The sequence below is a fragment of the Aplysia californica genome, unplaced genomic scaffold (genome assembly GCF_000002075.1).
Source record: "Aplysia californica isolate F4 #8 unplaced genomic scaffold, AplCal3.0 scaffold01384, whole genome shotgun sequence".
Taxonomy (NCBI): Eukaryota; Metazoa; Mollusca; class Gastropoda; order Aplysiida; family Aplysiidae; genus Aplysia; species Aplysia californica.
Window position 1 is genome coordinate 17,048 of NW_004798654.1, and position 7,684 is coordinate 24,731.

Consider the following 7,684-nt stretch of genomic DNA (forward strand, 5'->3'; position numbering starts at 1 on the left):
ATGATGATGATGATGATGATGATGATGATGATGATGATGATGATGATGATGATAAAATTCAGAGATCCTCACAGCATTGAAAGTGGGTGTTGAACCCGCACCATGCCAATCTGTCGGTAAATCCCTCATCCAGCCACAGCTTGGTGACAGTGACAGTGACTGTGACTCGTGACGATATCTGCCCTCGGGATCTGGTTCCGGCACTTGACCTGTCCTTGGAAAACACCGCTTTTGAAAGAGACAATCCTTGATATGGCTACTCGCTTACGTCATTCCCGTTTTGCACGTGATGCTCATAAAGCTAGATAACAGTGCAGAATGTATGATACTAACTACTACTCGAGTTGTTTGCTTTTTAAAAATTTTGTTAGTTTTGTTTTGTTGCGGGTTTTTTTTAAGTACTAGATCTAGTATTAGTTTTACGACACTTGCAACACTGAAAGGCTATGCAAGTGCCGAAGATTAGAGGTATTGTTAGACAGTAACATAAAAAGAAAAACGCGTGCTCATATTATGACCTTATGCAGTTGCGAGCGCCGTAAAACTCTTACTAAACTAAAACAAAGAAAAGAAGGAGGAGAGAATAGGGACGATAGATCACGTTTGATAATGGAAAGAAGGAGCAAACGGCACCAGAGCACCGACCCGCTTACCACTACCTTTGTTTTGTTTTGTTTTGTTTTAGTAGAGGTTTTACGGCGCTCGCTACTGCATGAGGTCATATAAGTGCCGAAGATTAGGCGTGTTACAAGGGAGTAACAAACACAAAATAGAAGGAGGGGAGATAAGGACGAATAGATGTTTGATAGGAAATAAGGAGCAACCCACACCAGAACACCCGCCAACCATCCACGTAAAGCAAAGAAAAAACATAGATCTAGACGAAAACAATAGAGCAATAGAGGGAAAGAAACGAAAAAGAATGACCTATACACTGACACTTTCCAACCATTCGCTTATTATTAGTATTAGTGCCGAATAGTTTAGTTTTAGTAAGAGTTTTACGGCATTTGCAACACGATACGGTCATATAAGTGTCGAAGATTAGGTGTTACAAGAGAGTAACAAACACAAAAAAAGAAGGAGGGGAGAGATAGCTTTTTTTATAGAAAAGAAGGAGTAAATCACACCAGAGGACCCGCCAACCACCCACCCGAATAGTTTGACTAATCACTATTCAACATGCAAGGAAACACCAACGTCTGTGGTGGAGCTGTTAGGCACTTTGCTGTCGCATGCAGGAGACCCGAGTTTGACTCCTGAGTGGGGAGTATTTTTATGGAGTATCTCGGTCTTCTTACTGAGATTACTGAGATGCTGTATCTATGTATCCCTCTCAGCCGGGGCTGACAGGGTCGGTCGGAAGTCTGCCACCTAAATTTTGTCGATGGGGGCATAAAAATATATTACATTTTTTTTTAATACGTGGAAACACCATAAGGTGATAATGTGGAACTGTGAATATCCCGTTAAAAATATGGTCCAACGTCCGACAATAGGGATGATAGTATTGCATCTTGCATGGCCTTTTGGGTTTGGAGAAGAATTATTATTGATGGTGTGTTAAAAGCGAGAGAGAGAGAGAGAGAGAGAGAGAGAGAGAGAGAGAGAGAGAGAGAGAGAGAGAGAGAGAGAGAGAGTAGAAAGAAAGAGAGAGAAAGAGAGAGAGAGAGAGAGTAGAAAGAAAGAGAGAGAGAGAGAGAGAGAGAGTAGAAAGAAAGAGAGAGAGAGTAGAAAGAAAGAGAGAGAGAGAGAGAGAGTAGAAAGAAAGAGAGAAAGAGAGGGAGAGAGAGAGGGAGAGGAGGAGGAGAGAGAGAGAGGGGGAAAGAGAAAGGGAGAGAGAGCGTGTGTATGGGGGAGGGGGGGCTGAGAAAGAAGGACTGACAGAGGTGTACAACAAAGATGACCGGTTTCAGAAGCATAGAAGAAAGACACACACTAAACACATACAGACAAGAGCTGATATAGTGATAAGACAGACTATGATAGACAGAAGCACAACAAAGACAGAGACGACAAGAATAATCGGAGGACGAACAATAAACGAGGAAATTCAGGAAATCATTTTAGACATCGGTTTATTTATACTCATTTGAAATAAAAATTTGAAACAATATACATCAATTTTAATAATATTATTATTGAAAACACACTCAAGTCAAACAAAGTGCACATTTTCACGAATGAGTTACTACCATACGCATATTATAACACTCAAACTCAAATACTCACATGTCTGTCTCAAAGTCACAAGCTTCCTTTCTTGACTGAAATCCCCCACCCCAAGACACACACACACACATACTCACTCCCTCTCTTTTTGACGTGTACACGTACACACACACACGCGCGCACGCAAACACACACACAAACACGCTGCACACCAGTAGCACATTTCAAGTCCAGGAAAAAGACCAGGTTGACGAAGATTAGGCTATGACTGATCAACAGGTGTCCAACCACGCACTTTTTTACTATTTTTAGACACGACTAAAACCACTGCCCATCAATTAATTATCCAAAGACGGTCCCATTTCACAAAAACAATAGAGAGTAGTTAGTTATTTTGTCTCATATTATCATCGTTGAGTTCTGTCTGATATGTTTAAATTTAGAGATACCGACCACAATTCGAGACATAGGCACCGAAAACTTTTTAATCTCGGTCAACTGATGTTTATTACACTTCAATCATCATACGCGTCAGAAATGAGAATTCAGATCAAGCCCCGCACCAGGGGAAGAATGTTTATTTTAATTTTTCAGAGTACAGCTCGGTCTATCTGCGCGATGAAGTCCCCTTAATCTGAAATCTGCCGAATTTTCTTCGGTTTAGCCGGGTTTTCAGTATAGAGAGGTTGCTCAAACAGATAGGGGGAAATCGTGGATTATTTTAACATTTTCTCTCTGGTTGCCGATGTTTTACGATTTTATCGTGTTCGGTTTAAGCAGACTCCATTGTATCTATTATATAATAATATCAAGAACAGCTCCACCTGTCGGGGCGAGACTGGTATCTTTATAACATCGAGAGCAGCTCTGTCTGTCTGCTGGATATCAATCTACAAAACCTTGGTAGATAGATCAGCTCGTCTCCTAAATGATCAAAATCTAAATTGTCGATGGGGGAAAGGTATAAACCTTCACAATAAAAATATTCTTTCAGTGAAGGCGCACTTCCCTACTTAAAAATGAGAAATTGTTTCTAGGACACATCACTTTTTTTTTAACCAATTCAGTTATTCGGGAAAACACGTTTTTAAATGTCATTAGGAACAATGCCAATCTTCCCATCAAAGTAAATTAAAACAAAAAAAATTACGGGAATGCCAAGTCTAGCGTTGTTTTGTTTATGCAATGACCCGACTGTGACCTTCAGCATGCAGGTGGTACACTCTTCATGAGGTCGTGAAAAAAATAATTAAACAACTCAAATTAAATGTGATTGCCAGCTGTCAGTCAGATAATCCAAATCAACATGGTGGTTTACCAGGTCATGAAAAGACACAATACATATTTTCTTGCTCAAAGTTTTTTTTTTATTTAAGAAGAAAAAAAAAAAGAAACAATGTTTTGGACAGGATTAAGAAAAAAATTAATTGTTTAAAGATTAAAACGGGGAAGCATTTAAATACCCTGTTATATTCAGCCAGTTACTGCTAGAGGTAATGAAGCCAAAACTGATTACTTTTTAAGTACTCTATACAAAAAGTAAAGTGTTTTTATTAATAAAACTGAAAAATTCTACATTCTTAAAGCTTTATATGTATATTATTCCATATTTTCACACAAATATTCACAATTTTGTTCTTCTTCACATTTTCATAGAGCTTACAGTCTTTATTTCAGAAGCCCAAATCAAATCTTTCAACACATATATGACTAGTAGCTGACAAAATTGAGAGTACCGAAGACAAATATCACAAGATCAACACATTCACTGCAGACATGTAGTCCAGTCGTAAGCTCTGTGCCATAAAAAATCATAACTATAGGCAAGAACAGTCAGTAAAAAACTGATGCACTATACTACGCTGCCATAACAACAACACACACACTCTTTGAAATGCAGAAAAGGGGTAGAGACACCCACCAAAACAAATATCAAATACAATATAAAATAATTATGTTCTCCAACATTCTGCACATTTCGCGACCACGATTTCTCTTTTGCCACGCATTTCTTTCCCAATCTTCCACACAGCCACATCTCATACTTGCAATGCAGAAGCAGGTGCACATTTCCAACAAACATACCAGGATGATATTATACCACATTTCTTTCTTCCTCCATATCACCCTTCACACGAATGAGCAATCATATTGCACACGCTCCAATTTGAAACATGATAACTATGGCCGTAAACGTTGGAGTGAAAGAAAAATATTTGTTCTGGACAACAGTACACTACAAAAACCTTGCCAAAAATCATTAAGTACAGGTTCTCATTTTTGTAACAAAGAAAAATACAATCCATGTCAACCATTCTGAATGTAAACAATTATCTTAAGTAGACTGATCTGTTCACGTTGTGACGAAGCAACTAATGTGAGTTCACACACATGCCCCCAGGACCTGAAAAGGCATCAAAGCTCTCCACTGAGAAAAAACTGGGAGTAAACTAATCATTTGAATGTATGCTATTCATAACAACATTCAATCTTGAATCGGTGGTCATGATATAATAATAAAGGAAGAAAAAACAGCTCACATATTTGAGAATCAACTTATATAAAAACCAAAAGAACCATTTGATCTTTTGTAACCAATGGGAAATAAAGAGGAACTGAAATGAAATGCTACTTTTTCCGAAAGGTCAGAAAAATAAAAATACAAACTAAACTTCTCTTGTTGTGTCAAAATGTATCAATGGAAGTACAGACAATCTCATCATCTGTGAATTAAGTGAATATCAAACTGCTTTACTGTTCATGATAAGGAAATCTAACTTTGTATTTTTAGGGAAACTGGTTGTGTAATTTTAGTATTCTGGCTCTGGTTTCAAGGAAATGGAATGTTCTTTTACAGAGTTTTGGCATCTTTTCTATGAAGACAAAAGAGGAATTACTTAACACCAAATTGTGAGACTAGATATCGTTTTGTTGCATCACAGAACAGTAACTTTTGACTCATTAGTAAAAGAAAGCATTAAATTTGAAACTGCATTCAATCTATTCCAAAAAAAACCCACCAGCTCTATCTCTTCTTAAACACATGTTATAAAGCTGGGATGGCCATGTTACCACACTGATCTAACAAAAGAAAATATTGAAACAAAATAAAGCGTTCACACAAGCCAAATTTCAGATGTCTACATTGAATAATCCAATCTTGAAAGGGATGATCAGTCTTTGTTGAACTCAAATCGGTGAGACAATGGCATTATAGAATCCATAAAAAAACATAAAAGTTAAGTCATGTGACGTCACACACGTGATGCGGCAAAAATGTCCACCCCTCTGCAGACGGAATCCATTATATTGTCGTCACTTGGCGTCCAAAAAACCAATACTGACTTCATCCACACGGCGTATAATTTGTCACGTGACTGCTTTGATCACCCTCGAGGAGCCATGACGTCGTGGAAACAAGGGCGATCACTTTGGGAATCAGCTGAAAGTCTGTGTGAAGTTCCAGGCATCGCAACATCAGTTCAGACGTTGGCACGTTTATTGCAAAAGACAAGGGCTTTGATTTTTGAAAAAAAAAAAAGAAAAAGAAAGAAACCGAAACCCTTGCTTGTATATCCATAAACCCTATGAGGAGGGTATGATACATGTAGACGGAGACGTCACCAGAGCGGGAAAACCTTTGTCTCGCGTCTGCTCTTGGCCTTGTCGTCCTCACACTTTCTGTTGGTCTGCACAATTCTTGTGATTGGACACAGCCAAAAAGATGAACTGGGTGGGTTAAAGCGCAGGCGAGGGGTGAACTGTCGCAGGTCAAGATTTCTTGTATTGAAGGATCACAGCTGCTTCATGTTGTTCTGGAAAGGAAGAAAGAAAGAAAGAAAATAAATTAAATAATTCACAAAAACTTTCAGTCTGCAATATTACTAGATCTATCACAATCGTAAATTTTAAAAAATAATAATTTCAGAACTAAAACAAAAGAAAATAAAAATAAATAATTAAGTAAAAAAAAATAAAATAAAATAACCTAGCCCAGAAAGAAATACATTTTTCCAAGGTAAGAAAAAAATTTATTCGTAAAAATAACTAAGTAGAGAGGAAATTAATGTTGCAAAACAGTTTGCCTAAACAAGCAAATAAATAACTTAACTAGGGCCTAGCCTTAAATTTCATTACATAACGAAGGGAGTGGGGGAGGGGGGGGGAGGAAGGAATAGAAGGACTGGCGACAGGCGGCAGTGAAGCGCACCTGGAAGACGGCACATTTGCTTGCAAATAACAATACGCCCGGGTCAACCCAGGATATTTCTCACTGCTGTATACACAACAGGTGCGTCGCCAGGAATTGAATTGGTAATTGGTGGTGAAATTCAAAACACACAAACACCTGGCAAACACACCAAAAAAAAAAAGGAAAAACCCAACTCGGACCCCCAAATTTAAAAAATCCTGCGTTCAAATAAATCCAACTAAAAAATTAAGAAATAAATAATCAATTAGTCAATCAAACAATTTTTAAACAATAACCTTTAAGGAAATAGAAATAAGGTAAAGAGAAAAAAAAATCACTACCAGATAAATAATTGACGAGAGAAACAGAGCGTACGTCAACTAACAATACAGTTGGGTCATCGATTGACAGCGACATCAATTTCTATGCCTTTGTAATTGGCCAATGACGTCATTGTATAACCTTTATTTATCATGTCTCTGCTAGCCTACAGCACGTGCAAGAAGAATGGTTGCGACATAAAGGGGCAAGATTATAGAATCTCTAGGCCTACGGAACAAAACAGTGAGCTTCATCCTATATAAATGTGTCGTCACGCAGGAAGATCTCATTTATCTCCAATGTGTTAACTGTGACAGCAAATGACGAAAACAAGACAAGAAGCAAAACCATAACACCCCCCCCCCCCCACACAATAAATAATAAATACATAATTTTTAAAAAAATAACACCACAGCCCTATTAACTCAAAGAGTAACAATAAAAACCGCAAAACCATAAGCACTAAAGACGGTTCGAACATAAAACAAAACAGAAACACAACACACCTAAGCAAAAGTGATCAGACACCAAACTAACAAAGGTAGAACGAGGGTTAAAAATCTGTCAGTTTCAGACATAAATTTGAAATCGTTTCAAACTCCCAACCTCTTAAGAGATTTTGTATCCTCGCGATTGCGTCGATTGGCGCAACATTGGGGAAACTTGACCACAACAGGACTTCTTCAGGAAGATAGGAAAGGAAGGGGGGGGGGGTTCTAAGGGCAACTCGGTTAGGCCTATCTTCTTACTTCATTTCCGGAGCCCTTTTCTTTTAACAGCCCCCATGATTCGGCCATTAACCGGGCTAATATTGCGTCAAGTTTGGTTGGGACAACGGTAGTAAGGGGGGACATTATTGGTGGGGCGGGTCGGAGAAGGGGGGCCACACCTGCACATAATTAACCACGCCGAAACGGAGCGTGACTGGCGGCCAATTTCTGTCACCCGAGTTTGTTGTATTCGCGACCCCGGTCTCCCCGCGTCGCAACAGCTTTCACT

At 38.7% G+C, this 7,684-nt stretch overlaps 1 protein-coding gene across 1 annotated transcript in view; it reads right to left on the reverse strand.

Annotated features, from left to right (window-relative positions):
• Positions 1-2,061: 2,061 nt before the first annotated feature.
• LOC101857998 overlaps positions 2,062-7,684 on the reverse strand; it is a 14,390-nt gene continuing 8,767 nt past the window's right edge. The window contains exon 4 of the mRNA XM_005112734.3: positions 2,062-5,987. The gene's annotated coding sequence lies outside the window, so the exon portion shown is untranslated. The remainder of the gene's footprint in view (positions 5,988-7,684) is intronic.